The sequence below is a fragment of the Furipterus horrens genome, unplaced genomic scaffold (genome assembly GCF_987537825.1).
Source record: "Furipterus horrens unplaced genomic scaffold, mFurHor1.1.pri manual_scaffold_2, whole genome shotgun sequence".
NCBI classification, from domain to species: Eukaryota; Metazoa; Chordata; class Mammalia; order Chiroptera; family Furipteridae; genus Furipterus; species Furipterus horrens.
Genome location: NW_028327172.1, coordinates 53740114 through 53763124, shown reverse-complemented (window position 1 = coordinate 53763124; position 23011 = coordinate 53740114). Strand labels below are relative to the sequence as shown.

The window sequence follows — 23011 nt, the reverse complement described above, 5'->3', positions numbered from 1 at the left end:
TTGGAGTCTGAATTTCTAAAGCTAAGGTGATCATGGTAAAGCTCTCTCCCTAAACCAGGTTTCTCCAACTAAACATCTTAGGAAGAAATGAGATGAGACTTATAGGTTCTTTCTCAGGCTTTTGTTTCTTTTTTTATTTTTAGACAGAAAGGGAGGGAGAAAAACATCAATGTGTGGTTGTCTCTTGCATGCCCCTAATCAGGGACCTGGACAACAGCCCCGGTATGTGCCCTGGCTGGGAATCAAACCAGCAACCCTTTCTTTTGCAGGCTGGTCACCAGCCAGAGCTCTCAGTCTTTTGTTTCTTAACAATCAGCTTAAAATAAACATGCCACGTGCAATACTTTAGCCCTTTTCATTCATACCTTTGAAACTTTAAATAAAAATTAAACTAGTAGATTGTTCCATATTTCACTGACAAAATCACTCAGTCCTGAGAATAACTCAGTTTAGTTAAATTGTTAAATCTTTATTTCAGGAAACGGTGACGTTGATGTACTCCCAAAATATACCTCCTATTAAATGTCTGATTACTTGCTTATGTGGGGATAAAACAAACTTCCTTCTGGCCTCAAGATTCTATTGCCTAATCTAATACTCATAAATATGGGAAAGGTAAGCAACAGAAAATAACCAAATTTAAGTCATACATATATGTATGCGAATCTCACACACGAGAGTCAGAGACTCCATATGCAGGAAAGGATCAGCGACAGAAAGGAAACATGGGTATATAATACATTCTGAGCTATGGATGATGTACAGTGCCTTTAAAGTGTCCATGTAAAATGTAACAGCAGATGCTTAAGTGAAAAGGAGCTGTCCCCAAGATGGACACTAGATGATAGCCAAAAAAGCATTTCCTTGGGGGGGGGGGGGGGGGGCCTTAACTCAGGTGTTACTCCAAAGATGAACACTAGATGGCAGTGTGCACCTGTGTTGAAAGCAGTTCCACTGTGACAGTATGTGGTCCACTAGCCTCAGCTCTGGGTTCTCTCACTGTTGGAAAAAGTATTATGGAGAGAGTATAAAGTCCTGTAACATGAGCTCTGGGTCCTTACCAGAGAGTAAGGTGTAGTGTCATATCAGCTCTCAGTCTTGTGAGTGTGGACAGGGGTCTCCCTCTGAGACAATAGGGGTTCCTGTCAAATCAGCTCTTGGTCCTGCTAAGTTTGGTAAAAGTCCCACCTGAGAGAATCAGAAGTCTTGACACATGAGATTTGGATTCTGTTACTATTGGGAGAAGTCCCATCGAGAGAATAGAGGGTCCTACCATTATGGGATATAAGACATCCTTGGGTCCTTGCTAAGAAGCAAATGCTTGGTAAATAGGTGCTATTCCAAAGAAGTACACTAGATGGCAGCAGAGAAGAGCATTTCCTGGCAGTGTGATTTTGAGTGTAGGGAGGTCTTCCACTAGAGTATACAGGTCCTGTCACATCAGCTCTGGGTTGTCGGAGTGCTGGGAGGAGTCCCACCTGAGAGGGTTGGGGATCTTAGTCCTATGAGTGTGGGGTGAGTTCCCTCATGAAAGAGTTGGGGATCCTTACACATCAGCTCTGTGTTTATCTAGTGTGGAATGTGGACTCACCTGAGAGAATATGGGGTCCTTTGAAATCATCTCTGGATCCTGTGAGCATGGGGACGAGTCCAACCTGAAAGAGCAGGGGGTTCTGTGACATTAGCCCTGAGTCCTGTGAGTATGGAGAGGGTCATAGGTGAGAGTGGAGTGTCCAGTTACTACAGCTCTTGGTCCTGTGAGTGTTGCAAGGGGTCTTGCCTGAAAAAGTAGGGTGCCCTGTCACAGCTGACATGAAAATAGGTCCTTTCCTGAAAGAGGTGGGAGTTGTGTCACATAAGCTCTGGGAGAGTAGTGGGTCCAATAACTTCACAGATGATGATTTACAACTATTTTCAAAGATGATCAGAGCAAAGAAATTATGTACATAAAAAAAGTTTTATAAAATAAATACCTAAACTATGGGATACAAATAGGAATTAAGTTGTTATCTAATGTTCTCCTTCAAGGGCACATATTTTATCTAATTTTTCTAAAGGCAGTCATAACAAGTCCCTGAGAAATGATTTACTAACCTTATATGAAAATTCTAGAAAGGGAAGAGAGAGGCAGGTAGGAGATAGAAAATTACATAAACAAAAAATGGAGAGACAAAATTTCTTTTGTTTGGAGAAATACTGGTGAAAAATATTTTTGAAACATTACCCAGGAAAATCTTAGTACAACACACAGTTTGTCCACTGCATTTATGACAGGTAAAGTACTCTTCTAGGGATGTGGACAGGACAGGATAAGACAGAAAAAAACAGGTTCTTGTGTTTAATAAACATATATTCTACTGGCTAAAGCAATGTATAACTGCCAACGAAGTAACACAAATGTCAAGCTCCAGACTTCCACATCTCAAATGCTTGCCTGAGAGCCAACTGTACATGCATGTGTCACAAAAATCTCAAGGTTTGATAAGTAAAAACCTGAACTCTTACTTTTCTCTCAAACCTCTTTACTTGTAATTTTCTCCATTTCAGTGAATGGCACTACTTTCCATCAGTAACTCAGGCCAGATACCTAGAAGTGATCCTTCATTTGGCTGTTTTCCTCAAGTCCAGATACACTGGTCCTTTCTTAGGTTTTTGAACATGAAGATGCCTCAGGGCTTTTGCACAGCCCCTTCACTGTAGAATGTTCTTCCCCATCATTCTCATCTCTTAGGCCTCAATTTAAGTGTGAACTTCTCAGAAAAGCCTTCCCAGACCAACCTAATTCAAATAGGTTCCCCTGTTATTCCTCTTAAGTCCACCAACAAAGGTTTAAGTTCCATTAGAAGAGGAACCTCTCTTGTTAACCATTGTAATCGCAGTACCTAGCAGTTTTTGGCACAGAGGAGGAAAGCACTTAAAAACTATCTGCAGACTGAATAATTAACGGGAGGTGAGGGAGGATGGTGCGTTTGAGGAACTCAAAAAGACATTCTGTATGGCTGGGACTTACGGCTAAAGTGATGGAAAGCAAAGTCGGAGAGGAAGGCAAAGGCCAGAAAACAGGGGCCTGTAAGCCACGGTAAGAAGTTTAGACTTAAATCTGAGGGAAAATAGCAGTGACGGAAAGGTTTTAAATCGAGTGCGCTGATCAGATTTCAGCTTTATCAGCCAGTCTTTGTGGAGACTTGGCTTGGAAGGTACGGTGACAAGACTGAAAGAACAGCCGGGAGGCTATTGTCATAGCGATGCAGCAGCCATGGTGACTGGCTAGCTATGAGCGATAAGGGAGGAATCTAGAAACCCTTCATGTTTCTGGTTTGAGCACAATGCTCAGTTATCCACTTTTTCCTCTGGGCCATCGAAGCAGTTTGGAAAAGGGGCCTTTTCAGCGCGTATTACTGTCGCATAGCAGCCAGCTGAAAATTTACGTCTGAGCGCCTCAAAAGCTTTTCCTTTCTGCATTTCCAGTTCCAGACGCTCATCCGTGTGCAGCTCGATAGCATAGTAAATGCTCAATAAACGCTGGCTGAGTGATTACAACTGCACTGTCTAAAGTTAAAATGCCGTTCTTTTTCACTCTCAACCCTCTCACGACCGCCCTTTCATAGAAAGGCTAACTTCCTGAAAAACAAAACAAAACCAAGAATGTTCTGAGTCTCATCCATAATGACCTTAAGGTCTTCGTTGGCAGTGTCCTGCCCTCGCCCTCCTGAGAACCTGTTCCCACAGCCACTCACCGGAGGCGGAGGCCGGGGACCCTGCCAGTGCAACGTTCGGTAATGCAGGCACGGAGGACTCAGCCGCAAGCCAAGCGCCCCGCGATCGAATCCCCCGCGCCCCTTCCCCGGAAGTAACGCTTAGGGGAGATTCACTTGGATATCCCGTGAGCACTTGCGAACAGCCATTTCCATTGAACTGGTTGTAGAGGCAGGTTTGGCGAAAGTTTTCCCAGATGGGTGGAGCAGTAGTACAGTCTGTAAAGCTGGTTTTGCAGCAGCGGGCACCCGGCTCGGCGCAGGGATTCCCGGGAAGGGGTCGGGGCCCTGTTCCGACTGAAGTTCGCGCGGCGGGGCGGGGGCATGATGGGAAGGAGGTTGAAAGCTGGGTGAAGGCGGCTGGCGGAGCCGTTAAGACGGAAGGGGGTCTCTGCTAGAGGGACAGGGAAGTCAAGGGGGTGGCCTCAGGAGGAGGAAGGAAGAAGAGAGACGGGGCTTGAAGCGGGTTGCGGGGAAAACAGACGTGGCGTAACCTGAAGAAGGGACCTGGACCAAGGGGGTATTCGGAGGCTGCGTGGGCCTCCACTAAGGATAGGTTGTGTGGGCAAGACGGAGGTTTGGGTTGACCCTCGGACAGAGTAGCATTGAGCTGGTTAGACTTCCGTAATAGAGGTGCAGCCCAGTCGCTAGACGGAGCAGCTGAGAAGCTGTGCTCCACGTACCCGTCTGCGTGACCCAGTGCAAGCCCAGCACCTGTCTGAACCTGAGTTTACTCTTCTGTAAAAGGGGATAACAGTCATACACATGCACAAGATTTCTGTGATGGTTGAGTTAGAGGAGATGACGTGTGTGCCATTACGCCCAGCGATAGAGTGACTTGTATTGAACGGCCACGAAATTGTCACGGTGGCTATTATTTTTACTATTATATGGGACTTGCGGAGGGCAAGGGGCGTATGCAATGGGGGTCAAGACTGACAGGGTAGGGTTTGGAGGTGACGATAAAGGCGAATATAGGGGTCACCAGGCGGAAGGGTGATACAGATAAGGATGTGACTCGGCCGTCAGGCATTGTGGGGCTCAAGGAAGATGAGGGCAGATTTGGAGTGTGACCGAAATGAGGGTGGGTTCTGAGTGGGGACAGCATTAGAGGGAAATGAAGTGCGGCGGCGCCCTCTGGGTCGCGGGTGGGGCGGTGTGGCTTGGATGGCCTGGGTTTAGGCAGTTGCTGAGGGGCTGGGTGACTTTGGGTCTCCTGCGGGCGGAGCTGCGGGCGGGGCGCGGCTCTGGCTGCCGGTCTACCTGCCTCTCACCCGCACAGCAGCCGCCAGCCTGAGCCATGGGGCGCCCGGTCCTCCTACTTCTGCTCCTGGCTTTCCTGATGCCCGTGGTTCCCATCCCCCTATCGCCGGCCCTCAGGGCTCTCGGCAACCTGCACTCGTCAACCTGCCCCACATCCCGCTCCGATGTAGTCATGAAGGACTCGATTCACTACTTTCAGCAGAAGGTAAGGCTGGGTGGGGTTGGGAGAAAAAGATTGGTCCCGCCCAACCGACAGGACCCCAGGCACCGGGGCCCACCCGGGATTTCAGACCCCTAGGACTTGTCCGATCTTCAGGTCACATCTTCCAGAGGGTGGCCCCAAGACCCGTGGATTCTGTTTACAATCTCTCCTTCCATTACCAATAATTTACTGTCAGTCCCGGCTCCACACTTTTCTGTATCCAGCCACAACAATCACTTCAAGTTGTTCTGTTCTCAGAGGATGCTCTAATTCAAATTCCCTTGACCTTCCCCCAAATCCAACTTATTTAATGCCAACTCTGGCCCCTACTCTGCCATAATAGTCATTCTTTGTCCCAAAGCTGCCCTTAAATACAAGTTTCCAATATTATTAGATGATATCTAATATTCAACCTAAAACGCCATCTTGTCAGCTCATGCTCAGCTCAAAGTTGATTTTGTAGTATTTTTTATTAAGTTTTTAACCTTCCCTATTCTTCATAAGACTGAACACATATGTAACCCCTGCCGGTAAAGGGACTCGAAGCATGTCAAGCTTTGGGAGTGACGTGGGGGTGAGGGTTTAGCATCTCTGTGGTTCTGAAGCTTGAGTTTAGAAATTTAAGGTAGGCTTGATGACTGTGCTTGGCTGAAGCCTGAGGTATTATTCTCTGACAAGCCTGGATGAAAATGCACATTCTCTGGTAAACGACAAGATCCCTTACAGCTCTGTATTTCTGGGTGCCTGTGTAAAAATAGGCAAAGATTTGGGAAAGGTTGAGGTTAGAAAGAGTGCTAGAATCTGAAGGTTGGCTTTTGGAGTCAGATAGACTAGGATTCCACTTCTAGCTCTGTGACTTTGGAAGAGTTACCTCCCTTTCTGGGCCCAGTTTCTTGATCTCCTGGGGATTTGGTAATGGTTAAATGAGAGCAGATGACATGTCCCTAGCAGAGTATCTGTCCTCCATTAGGCACTTATTAAATTCATGGTTACCTATGTAAGTTTTGAATAGGAATTTGGGATAGAGGGATGGCATGAACTTGAAGAATAATTTATAAGAAATTTAATTATCTAGGTCTATGCTGTGTTGGTTTGGGTCTATCCCAGGCATGTTTGTTCAGAGTTTAGGCTAGGGCTTACCAATTAACTTGATGTTTCTCCAGATACACAAGACAGACTGAATAGGTTGTAAGAACTTTCGCTTTAGATTCGGTTTTAAATTAGCCAATATGGATGCAGAATTGTAGAGGCCTCAGTGATGAAAATGGCAAGAATAGCCAAAGAAAATTGATAAGGTGTGTTTTGAGAAAAGTAAGACACATCCAGAATAATGTTTGACCAAATATTTGGATACTGGCCCAGCCAAGCTGATGTGTAAAATTAACCATCGCATCTGCCAATGTTGTTGTGAGGGTTAAGTATGGTAGCACATGAAAGCACATGCACAATGCCTGGAACATGGTACGAACTTAAGGAACTTAATAGAGTAAGTGCTGGTTCCTTCCCCATTCTGTCTTAAAAGAACACTCTCCATAGTATTATACGTTTCAGATTGATCCAGATACATGACAGTTGTGGAAATGCTTCTTCTAGAAACCTAGTGGTCTGTCATCTATACTCAACTATTCCAGTTTAACTACCAGCCAGCATTTATGTTAGAACTCTTCATGTTGCCCCAGCTTGAGCTTATGGCCACTGACTGCTGCAGGCTTCTCAACAGCTCCTTCCTCATCTGCTATGAGGCAGTGTCAGTGGGCTAAGCTATTTCTATTTATCTACATCTTTCACAGTTCTACTTTCAATTCCTCTTTAAGGTTCCCCTTTCCCACTCTTGTCACAGTGGCTAGTAAAATGTATCTATGTCTGGCCCCTTGGAAGACCCTTTTGCTCTTTCTCCTCCTCTTATTTTTTCCCGTCTTCTCTTATAATTGGCTTGTCTATTGATGGTCTTCTCCTTATGCATGGAGTATACTGTCATAGATATGTGAATTCTGAACTGATTTCTGTTTTTGCTCACAGAATCATCATCAGAAGGAGTCCTAAAGATTGTGTAGTCTACCCCTTTGAAATGATTAATTGACCTTGGTCTAAGTTATGGAGGGTCAGGAGTTTGATAGAGTTTGAATACCATATAGGTTTGAGAACGAATTGTATTTTTACCACTACCTGAGTTTGTTTCTTCCCTTCCTTCTTTCCTTCCTTCCTTCCTTCTTTCCTTTTCTTCCTTCCCTCGCCTGAGGATATGTTGTTCATTGATTTTAGAGAGAGTGGAGGGGGCAGGGGAGAGAGAGACATCGATTTGAGAAAGAAACATGGATTGGTTGTCTTCCGTATATACGCCCTGACTGGAGATCGAGTCCACAACCTTTTGCTGTACAGGGACAACACTCTAAATCAACTAAGCTACCCGGCCAGGGCTACCTGAGTAACTTCAGACAAATTACTCTGAGCTTCATTTTTATAATCAGCAAAATGGAGATAATTATACTACCCATTCTACCCATTTGTCGTGAAATGATCTGGTATGTGTAAAGTGTTTATTTGGCACAGTGTATATTACTTAGTCAACACAATGAATGGTAAATATTTTATTTTGTAATCTTATTATTTTTTATTTTAGAGAGAGAGAGAGAAACAGAAACATTGATTTGTTGTTCCACTTATTTATTCATTTATTAGTTGACTCATGTATGTAGCCTGACCAGGGATCAAACCCACAATCTTGGTGTATTGGGAAGACACTCTAACCAACTGAATAACCAGGCCAGGACCTATGTTGTAGTTTCTTAATGTACATGGCTTTAATTTACTCCCTCTCTACTCAGAATAAAAAAATTAAATCATACCTTATCATTACCTAAAATAGTTATTCTGAAAAATATGAAAATCTATATGAACTCTTTTCTCTTAAAAATATAGTACTTATGTGTCTTTTTTATCAGTAGGATGTAACTTAATACACTTGTAAATGAGGCATAGAAATTGAATTTATTCCTTGCTTAAGATCATTTTCTTCAACATGAGACTTGAAACATAAAGAAAGGTATATGAGACTATTTCTGTTTTTCTCTCTGCTATTTTGAGTTTGGTAAATTGTGGAGTAGAAAATATGAGAGTGTATCCTTTAAGTTTTTGCAGGTGTTTCTCTTTTTAGTTATACTAAATCTAACACTGTCTTTCTGATAGCTAAGTTTTGAATATTTTACCAATTAATGCTAAAATGCAATTTCAGTAAAATTAATTTTAGGTTTTGCACTGTTATGTTTGTATCCCTCTGTCAGCAAATGGTAAGTAAGGACATTGTGCCTTAGGCACTCAAAGCATTTTCTAAGTGTGGTTCTAGTATCAGTTTATGTTATGACCTTGGGCAAGTTGCTTAACTCTGGGTTTCACTTTACTATTATATAAGGTAAGAGGATTAGATTGGCTGGTGTCTCGTGCCTGTAATTCTGTTCACTGAGTGCCTCCTGTCTATAGAGCACTGTATTAGGAGCAGTGGGGATGTGGGCGCAAGTCTATTTTTTGCCCTATCATTAATTGCCTTTGGCAAATCAGACCTGAAGAATTTTGCCATCTCAGTTTTAAATAAAACATGTCAAGTGTTTTTTAAATTAAAAATGAGCTCTGCCACTGACACAATATTTATAACATAGAACATAGTATTTTTTAAAGTTATTATTTATTTATCTTTTTTCTGTTACAATTGTCCCATTTTTCCCCCATTGCTCCCCTCCTACCCTGCCCACCCCTTCTCCCACAGTCAGTCCCCACACCATTGTCCATGTCCATGGGTCATTTATACTAGTTCCTTAACTAGACCCTTTCCCTTCTTCCCCCCCTGGCCCTTGGCGTGTGCACCTCAATGAATTCTCAGATGGCTCTGGGAGTGTAGATGGCTGTTCTCATTTCATAAATGAGGACACTGAGAGCCAGAGAGGAAAAATAATGTATCCGCTTTCCAAAGAAAAAATTAATTTACATAGAAGAAAACTGATTTTCTCAGCATCTCTATGTATGAGTTACCCACCTATGTTTATTATAAACAGAGAATGTGAGAACCAGAGCAGACCCTCAGATGATCTAATCTCATGATTTTCAAATTGACCTCAAAGTGCCATACCCTGAAGATGCCCATGAAGGTGCTCAGGGGCCAATTCAGGGAGCTTGGGAGGTTCAGTTAGAGCAGTTTGTTACTTTTTTTATTATTATTTTTGTGTGTTGAATTTGTTGGGGTGACACTGGTTAATGAAATTATATAGGTTTCAGGTGTACAATTCTGTCATACATCATCTGTATACTGCATTGTGGGTTCAACACCCCAAGTCAATTAGAGCAGTTTTAAAATTCTATTTTAGATACTGGGTTTCCACATAAGACTTTAATTGAAAATACTGCTAAGATAGTTGGAAAGGTACTGCTCTTGTCCAGCCTTCCTATTTTAAACAAAAGATACCTTAGGAGAGGAGAAAGGTCTCTTTGAGTCATGAGGTAAGTTAATATTAGTGCTGGGCAAGGGGCCAGTTTTCTTCCCTCTCCATATCACACGTTCCTCTTAGTCCAGATTAATGGCCTGATGCAAGAAGACTAGGCTGGAGAACTTGGTCCTGTTCACCAAGTCATGTTCCAAACCAGAGGTCAGCAAACTTTTCTGCAAAGGGCCAGATGGGTAAATATTTTTGGCTTTGTAGTCTCTTAAGTAGTAACGTGCCACTGAGGTGGGACAGCAGCAATAGATGATACATAAATAAGGGGTATGGCTGTGTTCCAATAAAAGTGGGATGGGGACCATAGTTTGCTATCTCTTGCCCCCAACAGTCCCTTCCTATTGGGCCACTCCTCTCCCCAGGGATGAAAGGAATACATATGATGAGGAAAGTGATCCTTCCTCAGTGCCTTAGTCTGCGCTGGCAGTGTGGTTTGGTGGAAAGCACCGCTCTTGGAACCAGGCAGATCTGCTTCCAGGCTGGGGCTTCCACCCATTTACCTCCGAGTGGAGGCTAAGCCTCCACCTCTTTGAGACTTTCCTTTGTTTGCAACCTGGGGACAACAGTGTTCACCCTGGGGGATGGTGCGAGGATGGAATGAGATGTGAATGTCAGAGCTTCCCTTGACACTGGGGAGAATAATGATGATAAACAAAGCCAGCCCCATCTTCCCCTTCACCTCCTGTCATTCTGCTTCTCCCTCCCCACCCCCAGCTCCAGCCACAGGGGCTTTCTTGCTAAATTTCTTTCCCACACACCAAACTTGCCCCAACCTCGGTGGCTGTACATTCACCACCATTTCTCCTTGGATTGCTTCTTCACCAGACTTCTCATGGCTCATTCTTGTCATGTTTCTAGTCTGTGCAAGTGCCACTTCCTGGCAGAGTTTTCCTGATGACACTATCGAAAATAGCACCCCTTTCCCAGGACTCCCCGGGCACTCTTATCACATTATCCTGCTTTATGTTCTTCAGAACACTTCCTATTATCTTAAGTGTCAATGCTCATGCATTCATTTGCTTGTTTATTGTTTTTCTTTCTCCGCCATAAGTATCTGAGTGGATCTTTCTGGTTTCCTAGAATCAGGAATGGTGGCTGGAACAGTAAGCACTCGGGAAATATTTGCTGAAAGAAAAATAAGAGAATGGTGATCTTCCCAATTGCTATAATTTTCTGAATTGCCTTCTCCACCTCAAGCTGCTGTGTTTGGTAAGTGCTAAGCCTGAACACATATAAACACCCCACCCCCATGTAAAGAAGGTCAATCCAATGATATACCCCTCAAAGATACAGGTTCACTTGGATCATCAAAATCCTATGTTTGGAATTATCCGAGTCTCTACTGACATTGATTGCCAAGAGCTGGCAGTGCACCCAGGTTGTAGAAAGGCCATTCCATTAACCTTCACAGTAAATTAGACTTGCAAGAGTTCTTTTACTCCATCCCTGTGTATACTTTGCTGATGGGAAAATTGAGGCTCAAAAAAGAGAATGGACTTTCTCAAGTCTTGTTCTTCATTGAATGAGGAACCTTTTACATCAATCATCATAAACATCTAGAGCTATGGGTTCCTTAAAAATCACCCATCTGATAATATAAATGGAAAACTCAGAGCAATAGAAAGAGATGGACTTGTCCAGGATCACACAGCAATGCCAGTGTCCGAATGAAGATTCAAACCCATGCCTCTTTGCACCCAGAGCTGAAAACTCACTGCTCGCCCTCCACACTGGTCTTTGGACAGAAACAGAAAAGAAAGAAAAGGAAAAGAAATTATTCCAGGCACACATTTAGCAATGCCCATAAATCCTGACAATATTAACAACACACGACGGCTCTGTTAAATAAACTGGCAGCCAGTATAGGCAGCTTAAACAGGCAGGAGGTCTTCAAAGGGAAAAAAACCAAAAAGACAAAACACCAGGCACACAGAAATTTCCTCATTCTGCTCTTTTCTAAGTCTGTCCATAAATCAAGGGCTCACAGAGGAGATGCTGGGGGTATGGCAAGAGACTGAAGAAGGTTCATATGTGACCTGTGAGTGTGGTGTGTGTGTATGTGCATGTATGTGTGCACATACACAAAGCTCCCTAGAGACTGCATGAGGAATAATCCATTTGTAAGATGTCACTCACCTTTTACATAAGTTAACCTCCACCTACCTCCTGCCTAGATTAATTTCCTATTTGTTTCCTTGACACTTAGCTGGGGAGATCTTAGAAGAATTAAAGAAAGTTCTCCAAGAGGTGAAAAGGGGAAGTCAGGGCTTCGGGGGCCTGGAACCTGTGCAAGCAGCGCTTGCTTCTCTGCTTCCCCATGGAGACAAGGAAGAAGCTTGCCTTAGTCCTTATCTCCTCCTATCATAGGGGGAAACCCATCTCCGTCTCCAGATCCCGGTAAGTTATAATAATACCTCATATTTACTCTGCGTCTGGTCTGTGCTGAGTGCTTTGCAAGCATCACACCAAGTCCCACCAACTCTCTGCCAATCAGGTTCCGGCCAGCTGAGGCCTCCCACAAGATTCCCAACTTCATCCAGGGTGCTTGATAATCTGGCACTTTACTGAGATGCAGAGCCCAGAGAAGAATCTTTGTGCTTTGTTCCCTGGATAGTAAGTATAAATGACTGTTCTCCTGAGACATCACACAAAGCACCCCTACCAACACCCCTCCATGGCAAGAGAAAGTGACGTAGACAGGAGGGGAGGTACAGCCACAGCCCCCCGTGGACAGGAAGAGTGGCTGCAGAAGAAAAAGGGCCCGTTCACCCTGCAAAAGTCTTCCTCACCCTCTAAAGAACCAGTTAATTGTCCCATGGTCACCAGTCTCTACCACACTAAGCCCCGTGTGGGGACTGAAGCCAAACATCAGCAGCAGAAGCATAGGGTCCCAGCCCACAGAGCAGGAGTCGGGTTCTGCCCCTTCCTTGCTGTGTTATTTGGATATCTCTCCTCATGCCCTGCCCCTGTACACAGGAGGCATTAATGGTAGTCTTTGTCTGTCTCACAGAATCACTTCTGCTATGGTCAAATGAGTTCACGGGCAGGGAAGTTTTTAATATAAACTGTAAATGGCCATAAAAGACACTATGTTACTGTTTTTACAAGACATGCCCATCCCTTTATGTCTATGTGATGAAGTGGAAAGTGAAGGCAAGGTCCCTCTCAGCAGGCTATTATGTGTGACCTTGGGCAGCCAAGCAGCCATTACATGTAACCTTCATCCCTCTGGGCCTCAGACTGCCCATCAAGCAACATAGCCAGGCTGGACCACAGCTAGAAAACCCCGCAGGGCCTTTGCACAGCCTGGTACCTATGACAATCAGGAGGAGATTTCAGGAGGAGGCCTGGCATGATGATGCTGGCTTCTGTAGAGACCCAGGATTATCCTTGATTAAGGTCAGAGTGGAAAGAGAGAGGGGATCAGATGATCTCTGGGAACTACTATAGCTCTCACATTGTATGAGATGGAACATTTGTGCCTCTTAAAATCCTGAGCAAGGAAGTCTCCTGTCATGCTCCAAGGAGAAAAGAACTTAATAAAAGTAAGGACAGAAAGAAAGAAGGGAACAGCCCAGGTAGAAATGCGCCCCAGAGAGAGTCGATATTCACAAATCGAATGGTTTCTTTTCTGGTCACTGCATTTCTCTCTGTCATGGGCACTTATTCACTGAGATACGAACATTTTTACTCACAGGAAACAGAGATACACAGACAGATGGTGAGAGAGAGGCAGGCACAGCTTCCACACTGGAGGCAGAAATTTTCCTGTTCTTCAGGAGCAGGAGGTTAAGGAAACCAAAAAGAGGAAGAAAAAGAAAAAGACCATGCCACATACAGAGCATGGTCCTTGCACTCCAAATAGCAGTGGCATTTCCATAAACAGCAGGATGAATCCTTTCACGTGGGCCTTATTATATGGGCCTCTTGCCATCCAATTTATTAGCGAAAAGAGAATTGCATGGAAAAGAAGGCATAGGGTGTATGGAGGCTACAAAGCAGAAACCAAAAAATGCATTTTGTTCCCCAAATCTTCTGATGTGACTCACTAGCTCTGTTGTGACAAAGTGAGAAGTCTCTGAGTTCATTTTATGTCTTAGCCATCCTCAAAATAATGGGAAATCTCACCTTGTTTCTGCAAAATATTGGCACACACTGTGTGCCACAAACACTCAATTCCATTAGACATAATGGAACAAGATTGTCCCAGAGTTGTTTTCAATTGCTTGAGTGCATCCTTCATTTAGGGAAACAAGAATATATGAGCTGTTTGACTCAAGCTGAAACGCGGACCCAAGTCTGCAGTGATAGCCACAGCTATTTTCTTTTTTATAATTTTTTAAATAAAAATTTTACTTATTTATTTACAGAAAGAAGGAAAAGGAGGGAGAAAGTGAGTGAGAGAAACACCAACGTATGAAAGAAACATTGATTGCCTCTTGCACATGTCCCAACTGGGGACCAGCTGACAACCCAGTCATGTGTCCAGACCTGGAATCAAACCAGTGACCCTTTGCTTTGCAGGATGATGCTCAACCAACTGAGCCACTCTGGTCAGGGCGCCATCGTTATTTTCTTATGCATGGCTAGTCAGGGACCTGGTCAATTATCACCTTTCCCATGGATGAAGAGATAATATTATGCACCCCCATTTCCTGTCATATATTACAAAGCAGCACACAGCTATTCATTAACTGTTATTAACAGAATGTAGGTTCCTGAATGGTCCACACCCACAAACTCATTTGCATTCTGTGACTGTGACCATGGGGTTCAGAGATGAAAGAACATTTAAGCTAAAGGGCCAGATGGCCAGGAGTCTGAATCCCCCAATCTGCCACGTCTAGCTGACTGGCTGTTGGCCAGTCACTTAGCCCTGACTACACTGAGTTTTATCAGGAGAAAAATTGAAAAAAAATAGTACGTGCTTGGTGGGATAATTTGAATTAATATGGCAAGGATGGAGAAAATCCTGTGAGAAGTGACTATAACTTGGGAAAAGCTAGTTATGGAGCTTCCCAAAGTGAGTCCCACCTCTGAACCAATCTCCCCTATGTGTCAGCTTAGAATTGGGGGTTCAGGGCCAGGAAGAAGAGCCCAGAGACCTCAATTTTATTTTATTTTTTTAAATTATGTTTATTGATTTTAGAGAGAGGGAGAGAGGAAAGGGGAGAGAGAGAGAGAGAGAGAAATTGCCTCCCACACTTGCCCTGACCCAGGATGAAACCTGCAAACTTTTGGTGTACAGGATGATGCTCCAACCAACTGAGCTGCCCAGCCAGGGCCCAGAGACCTCCACTTGGAATTCCTAGTTGCTGCCACTAACTTACTAAGAATATTTGGTCATCTGTCTCCCCTGGCTGGATCCCTATTTCCTGAGCTATAGAATGAGTAAGGTGAACTTGCAATGTCATTTAGAACTTTTCCAAACTGTGTTTTTAGAACAGAATCGTTCCTTCAAACACAGCTTTATGCAGAATTAGAATAGGCATAGCAAATGAGAGTGAGTTTGAACTGGGCATGTGTGGCCAGAAACCTGACACAAGTTGTCCCTGCCCACCTTTAAGAGCATCTCCTCCAAGAACCCCAGGGATTTGGGGCGTACAGTGAGGAAACCATAGGCTCTGTGACGCTGAGGTCCTGCCTCAGGACCTTCTGTAAGACCATAGAAGAGAAGAGCATGGGAACTTCATGAGCTCAGTTGGTTGGACCATCTGTCCTGACTTCAGCTCCCAAAGCTGGCTTCTGGTCACCATGGCTACTGAGCATGGGTGGTGCTCTTTCGCCCTCATGCAGAAAAACCAAGGTAGGGAGAGCACATGAGAGGCAAGCCTTCAAGACACAGGAGGCAACCAGTAGCAATCCTGTCCACTATCACTTCATCCCCACATATGGACAGTGTATCTACTGAGGGGCTATCCCTGGGCTGGGCTGGAAGTACACAGAGTTATCATGTGTGTGTTACCACAAACTCTGTGGCTTAAACCACCAGAAACTTGGTCTCTCACAGGTCTGGGGGCCAGAAAAAAGGTGTCAGGAGACCCACACTCCCTCTGGAGGGTCAGTGCAGAATCTGTTCCTTGCCTCTCCCAGCGTTTGGAGGTTACTGGTATGTGATGTGGCCACTCCAGACTCTGCCTCTGTGATCCTACCGCCTCCTCCCTGCTGTCTAAAGTCAACCTCCTTCTGCCCCCCTCTTTGCTGGAGCTTTCTTTTAGGGGACACCTGGATAATACAGGATAATCTCCCCATCTCAAAATCATTTAACTTAATTACCTCTGCAAGGACTTTTCCTCCATATAAGGTAATGTTCACAAATTCCAAGGGTTAGGATGTGGATATCTTGAGGGAGGAGAAGCATTATTCAGCCTACCACACTGTTGTTCCTATTCACAGTCTCAGTGCAGACTTTTAGGATGCAGACAGGTACACCTGATAATTCACCCACGGAAGGTTTTTTTGGTGTGTGTGTGTGTGTGGTTCAAATCATCAAATTTACTGCAAAATTTGTAAAAACCAAAGTATTTTGCTCCTCCACATGGGGGAGCAAAGGAGAAGAAGGGAGGGGAGAAGGGCCCCAGGAAAAAGCAGTCCACGGAGATGCTGGATCCACTCCAGTGTAAATTCCTTGTGGAGAACGCTGCGGCAGCTCAGACGTCCACCGTCCATCAGACCGGGTTCTGTCATCGGCACACACGGGTGTACTGCCACCGTCTCACCCGCAGCTGAGACCACCTCTGGTGCTGTAGGCTGTCCACAGCTTTAAAAACTATGTTGGTATGACTCTTTTCCTTTTGCGACGCTGCCTGCCAGTGGATGGCCCACAGCACACACATTTCAAGAAGAACCTGAAGGTTCTCTGGGCTGCGCCCCGTGCAGCCTGGATGTGGTTGTCATCTTTTGGTCCTTACGGGGCTCCTGCAGCCTTGCTGGTGCTGCCGTGGCTGGGAGTGGTAGGGGCGTCAGCAAGGTCACACTGGGGGCCTGCAAGGGCAGGCTTTTCTGTGCTCTTCCCAATGTTGGAGACAGGGGTGGGGCAGGGCTTTACCTTTATGGTGTGGCCCCTCATCTTCATTGTTGTTGTCTTGATGATCAGATACATCCCCATGACCCTGTTGAACTTCTTTGACAACGACTTCTTAATCTCCCACTTTGTAAACCTCATGCCCCTCATTCTGTCTGCCACCTGGGGGTCAAGGTCCCCCGAGGGTGGCTCCCTGTACTCAGCTCCTCCCCCTGGCTGATGTTGACCCAGGGGTCTTTCAGGATGACTTTCAGGATTGGCCTTTTCCCAGGGTTGATGGTTAATAATGTTTTTAAAAGATTTTTCACTTCTTCGGAGAGGAAATCTGGGATGCTGAACCTACCTCTCTGGATCTTCTTTTCCTCCACTATGGTCCCCCTATATGGCAAATGCCCCACCAGCATCTTGTACAAAATTACGCCCAGGACCCACACATCGACCTTCTGGCCATGATAGGTTTGACCCAGGAAGATCTCTGGGGCCATGTAGTTTGTGGTGCCGCAGATGCTGGTCAGTCTGTGGTGGGTATACCTCCTACTAACGCCGAAGTTGGCTATTTTGAGGTTCTGCTCACCATCTACTAGGATGTTCTCTGGTCTCAGGTCCCAGTAGACGATGTTTTTCTAGTGGCAATATTGCACTGCTGACAGGAGCTGCCGGAACATGGGTCTCGCTGCATCCTCGGTCACGGGACCGTGGTTTATCAAGTATTCGAACAAGCTCCCCCCATTCACATGCTCCATACAGAGGTAAGATTTCTCCTTAGTGGGAATCACATCATACAGTTGTGTTATGTTTGAGTGACTTAAGGATTGAAGACAATGGACTTCGTCAGAATTTTTATGACTCACACAGACTGATGACTTTGACAGCCACCACTTTCCCCGTTGGCAAGTGCCGGGCCAACCACACGTCGGCAAAGGCCCCAGTGCCAATGAAGTGCTGGAGCTCGTAATCACCAATGATGAACTCAGTGACTCCAGAGCCTTTAGCCATGGTGAACAAAGAACAACAACAAAAAAACGAAAAGAAAAGAAAAAGAAAACAATCTTGCAAAGTAACGGCCTGAACAAAGCTCACAAATCCTAGCACCACAAGTCACCTCAATAGCTTCCTGGGCTCTAACAGACTAAATCTCAGCCCCACCAGGGCCCTATGTATAGGATGGGCTTGCAGTAGCGTCACAGTGGTGCCCATAATGTCAGAGCAGGGCATGGACCAGGCGTGGCTGGGGGTGAGCTATAGTGGTTTTCTTTTTGGTCTCACTACCCTTTTGCTATAGAATAAATTTTAAAAAGGGCCCCCTCCCACCCAATGAGCTTTTTGTTTATGTGGGATATTAAAGATTGATATTTATTAGAAATAAAAATCTGTAAGTTGCTAAATAAATAAAATAAAAAGTCTTACTTATTCCCTGATCCACCCATTCCTACCTGCCTCACCCAGCCCACCACGTTTGTCATCCTCACAACACTGAACACAGCCACCTGGTTCTTGTTCATTGTCCGGCCTTCCCATGAAGGTGGGAGCATGACTGTAGTCTTCTCTGTCTAACATGGTGAGTAGCAACAAAATAAGTATTTAATAAATAGAAGAGTTTGGGGTAACGAAAACTATATGGTCAACTACTTATTTAATCAAAGTGATTCATTAAAAAAATATTTAAAAAAACTTATGCTCTGTCTTCACTCAGCTTTAGGAACAGATAGGATAGGAAAGAGGAGAGCTGAAATCTGGGTTCCAGGTATGTGGGTGCTTGGTGAGCCTAAGGAAGGACCAACTGGAAGGACCCTGGCTGTAAAGATTTAAGAAGATGATCTGTTCCTCCCTCCACTGGTACTTGCTAAGGATGCGAGGAGTTTAAATCTGCAGTGAGGCTGCAGTGTAACCTGACACTTTGAACATCCATTTGCACATCACACAAAAGACATCTCAGGTGATCCTGAGTAGGCCATTGAGGTAAATTTCTGTTACTTAAATGAACCATCTTGTGGAGAGACATCATGATGAGGCTGGTTAATTTACATTTGGAAAAACACTTAGAAACCTCTGGATGGAAGAACTTCTGCAGAGGGACAAGGGTGAGGGACATGTTGGGTCCAAACCTACCCTTTTATGGCGGTACAGAGGGAGCAGGGAGATTTGAGGACACTTAAGGGGAGCCTCTGGCACATTATATTCAGAATAATTCTGAAGAAATCTCCCTACTTTCAGTACATGGAGTGTCTTAATCACATGTATAAGTTAGTCTAGAAGTCATTTTCCTTCAATACTTCTCATGAAAGTCTCAGCTTTGAGGTAAAGGGACTCTTTAGAGGGATTTGCCTGTGAACTCTTCCCCAGAACTTCAGTTTGTGACTTTTTACCTTATATCAGTACTACGTGGCTCCTAACCATGACAATCTCTGTTGCTGAGCTGACTGGGACCCAAAAAGGGTCATTTCATCAATTATAGATGGATGTTTATAAGTTACAGTCAGAGGTTAGAATAAGCTCAGAAAGGAGAAAAAAAATTGTTTTCAAAGACAGTTGCCAGTCTATGAGTTAATTATATCCATTTATAAAACTGGTATTAATAGTTACTTAGGAAATAAAACCAATAAAATAGAACAATTTCTTTAAAAAAATAAAAGGATTCTATTGATTTATTTTTAGAGAGAGAGGAAGAGAAGGAGAGAGGGAAAGAAACATCTATGTAGGAGAGAGACATCAATAGGTTGCCTCTCGCACACTCCCAAGTGGGGACCTGGCCTGCAACCCAGGCATGTGCCCTGACTGGGAACCGAACCAGTGATTCTTTGGTTTGCAGGCCAGCACTCAATCCTTTGAGCCACACAAACAAGGGCAAAATAGAACATTTTCGGATTTCTTTCAGCAAGGTCAATACAGACCCAAAGACAAGACATTTAATGTAACACTGTCAAGGCAAAGGCCAAGCTCTGGGTAACCTCAATCTGAGGTCTCTTATAGGCTGCAGTGTTCAATTAGGTGAATGAGGTACAAGTAAGGGGGCTTTTTAAAATAAAAAAATTCATGGATCAGTACCATTTCACCTTGCAACTCAGGGATTACTTAACAATATGCAGCGAGGCCAGAGGGACTCCTTGTGGACATATTTCACTGATGGACCATGTATCCAGGTTGTGGGCCATGATGCTCGGTGCCATCTCCTAGAAGTGTACTGTGTAAAGAGTGCCCTATGAGCTTGCACTAATTTCAAGGGCCTTCGTCAGTTCTTAGCAGTAAGTTAGAAGGTCTCCTTATTAAGGCAAGTTCCCACATTCCCTCATCTAACCTCACAGGATAGGCCTTCTGGTCACTATTTTAGAAGGGAACAACTGATATACACCAGAAAGGAATGATCTTAAAGTAAGCAATATCAAGGGAAAGACTTTAGACCAAGGTAGATTAAGAGTCAACTAATTTTACCAATTGAATTGCACCTATCTTGTCAGTTTAATTTATAAAATGAGAGGACTGGGGATGATGAGTACAATGAAAACGCTGTGGTATCAGCCAAGTCTGAACACCTGGCACAGAATTTGTCTAGTAAAATGGGTTCCCCAATCCCTATGGGATCTGTGGGGATTTTACAAGTAACAAAAATGGGACTTTCTAGAAGTATTTTTGTAACTGCTGTGCCTGTAGCCCTATCCAATGAAAATATATATGGATCATCATTAATATCCTTTGGGGGGCAATTGGATTTAAAGCCACTTTCCAAACATCAGACAGACCTAATTAGATTTAGTTCCCCCTTTTCTAAAGACAGATTCCCTCATTTTAGTTATGCATTTAATCATTGAAAGAGGTCATTGGCATCAATTGAACACCAAAAAATATCTCCAGCTTGGGGCATGGAAAAGAAGGATACGTTTTCCCTGGAAATAGCCCAACTGTGACACAGCACAGCTATGACACACCTCAGTTGAGACAGCAGGTTGTGAACACAGCACTGCTGTTAGGCAGCCCTTGGGCCAGACCACTTCCTCAGTTAGATAGTGACCCCAGAATGGACTGGTCTGCTCTGCTCTGCCCTGCCCTGCACTGAGGTTCCCCATTCTGCTCCAGTGAGACATCCTCAGTGTTTTAGCTCCAGCCGGAGAAATGTAATTCTCAGCCTTTGGTGAAGGGGAAAATGCGTGCTCAGAGTCAGAGGGGGACTGACTTATGGAGATAGAAGTCCCCATCCCTGGTCCCTGACTGGTCGATCCTCACATAAATGAGGATTCCAAATCCTGGCAGTGTGATTAGTCCAAAGGGCACTGTCCTGATTGGTCATAATGGAGCTACTCTGATTGATCAATAAAGAAGTTGATGGGGAAATGGCTGCGTAGGTCTGATTAGAGGGGTAAGTGTCAGTCCTAGTGGTTGAAATAGGACTCCAGGCATGCCTTTATAAAGGCCGGCTCCAAGGGCAGAAACACACGGGCACAGACAGTGCAGGGTCAGCCTTTCCCAGAAGTGCACTTTGCTTGAAGGGGCCCTGGGTAGAATGGCTGCTAGCTCGTGTTTTCGTTCATTTCTTTTTAAAGTACATTTTATTGGTTATATTGTTATAATAGTTCCAATTTGTTTTCCTTTGCTCCCCTCTGCCCAGCACCACCCCTTCCCCAACATGACCCCCCCCCAAGTTCATGCCCATGGGTCGTACATACAAGCTCTCCTGCCACACCCTTTCATATATTCTTCTTCTTCTTTTTAAATAAATAAATAAATAAATAATTATTTTTACAATAAAAAATAACAATTCCTCCCTCTCAGACTTAAGACCCTTTATAATCTTATAAAGGACAATGGGCGAAGGTCTCGAGCTCCTCTAGCTGCTTCAAGCTGGACATGGTCGTCGTCCTACCTACCCTTGGGTCCAGAAATCCCTAATAAGACTGGGGGTGTAGAGGGGAGGGTGGCCTTCCCACATGGGGAAGGATCGTGCAGACTCCAGGTCTGTTGGCTGTCCACGGACAACGGCATACTTGATTTAACAGGCTGGCATCCTTGTTCTATTCTGGAGGCAACAGATTTGGCAACAGGGTTAAAAGACATCATTCAATCTATAACCACTAGATGACAAAAGACAGGTATTAATTTTTCAATGTCCCACATTAGGGAAAAGAAGGGCTTATTTGGAGGAAGGTGTGTCAGATACATCTCATTTGTCCAAAACCCTTTTGCCCATTATACATAGTTTGGGCTGAGGGAAATATTTTAGGTTTCCCCTCTCTCAGACCTCTGGGCTCTTTCTGTCCAAGCCATTAGGACAAAAAAGAAAAACCAGTTTTAAAGTGAAGCCCCCAGACCACCACATTCTTCACCAACCCAGCCACTTAGTTCAGCCAAACCGTTGAGTCTCAGGAGGCAGCAATGCAGACAGGATTAAGTGAGGCCTATACATAGAGACAATCTCTCAGGTAATGAGATCATAGGCTTATGTCCTTTGAAAACAGAGAACACACGTTAATTTATGCAACATAACCACATACAAGACTCTAAATCTGTAGGACTGTCTTATCAAAAATACGTCCAGTTGCATGGCATTTGACATTCTTCTTGCCTGTAAATTAAACATCTTTGGTAATACCACAGACATAGTTTAACTTTCAAATGAAACAAATTTTAAATGAAAAGAAACTTTAAAGACGGTTAGCTGCACTACTTTATAGTCTACCACTGATTATTGTGATTTTCCTTGCATCACAATTTTTCTTCCTAAGATTACCCTCCTTGTCATTAAAGAGACTGCATTAAGTCCATTTTTAATTTATCCTGTTCATTTGCATAAACACAACAAGAGCAGTAAATGATCTTTAGTTTTGCTTTGCTGAAACTTACACAAGGAACATTTAGGGTGACCTTCAGTCTGCCCTTCAGGGCACAGAAGCGGAACCACATACCTGGCATTGAGCCTTGCCTGTACACACCTGTCTTTTCCAAGTCCTTCTGGTTTTCCATTGTACATTAAGGTCCCATCTAGCCATCTTTCAGGAAAACAACCTTCATTCCTTCCCTGGAAAGATTGCCATGGACCGCACATCCAACCAAGGTACCAGGCCTTGTATCTCGTGGGCTTTTAGTACCTTTGAAAGTCAATCCCAGTTCCTCAGGGCTTGTTGGTAACAACCAGAGCCCAAGCATGTCTCCTTTAGGCATGACATTCCAGTCAAAGTCTTAGTCAAAAAAATCTCTATTAACAACTGGTCTTATTAGTTTTATGCAAAGAAACTTATGTTATTACTTACTTCTTTAGAATGCCAAACTCTGGAGGGATTAGATAGGGAGAAAA

General features: G+C 44.3%; 2 long non-coding RNA genes across 2 annotated transcripts; both read left to right on the top strand.

The window, feature by feature from the left end:
• The first annotated feature begins 3890 nt into the window (after positions 1-3890).
• LOC150018580 (uncharacterized) lies at positions 3891-5143 on the top strand. The gene is made up of 3 exons (XR_016509010.1): positions 3891-3931; positions 4503-4622; positions 5038-5143. It is a non-coding gene; the product is annotated as an uncharacterized LOC150018580 (long non-coding RNA).
• Positions 5144-5169: 26 nt separating this feature from the next.
• LOC150018579 (uncharacterized) lies at positions 5170-18314 on the top strand. The gene is made up of 5 exons (XR_016509011.1): positions 5170-5223; positions 10785-10913; positions 11911-12101; positions 12199-12317; positions 14075-18314. It is a non-coding gene; the product is annotated as an uncharacterized LOC150018579 (long non-coding RNA).
• The last annotated feature ends 4697 nt before the right edge of the window (positions 18315-23011 follow it).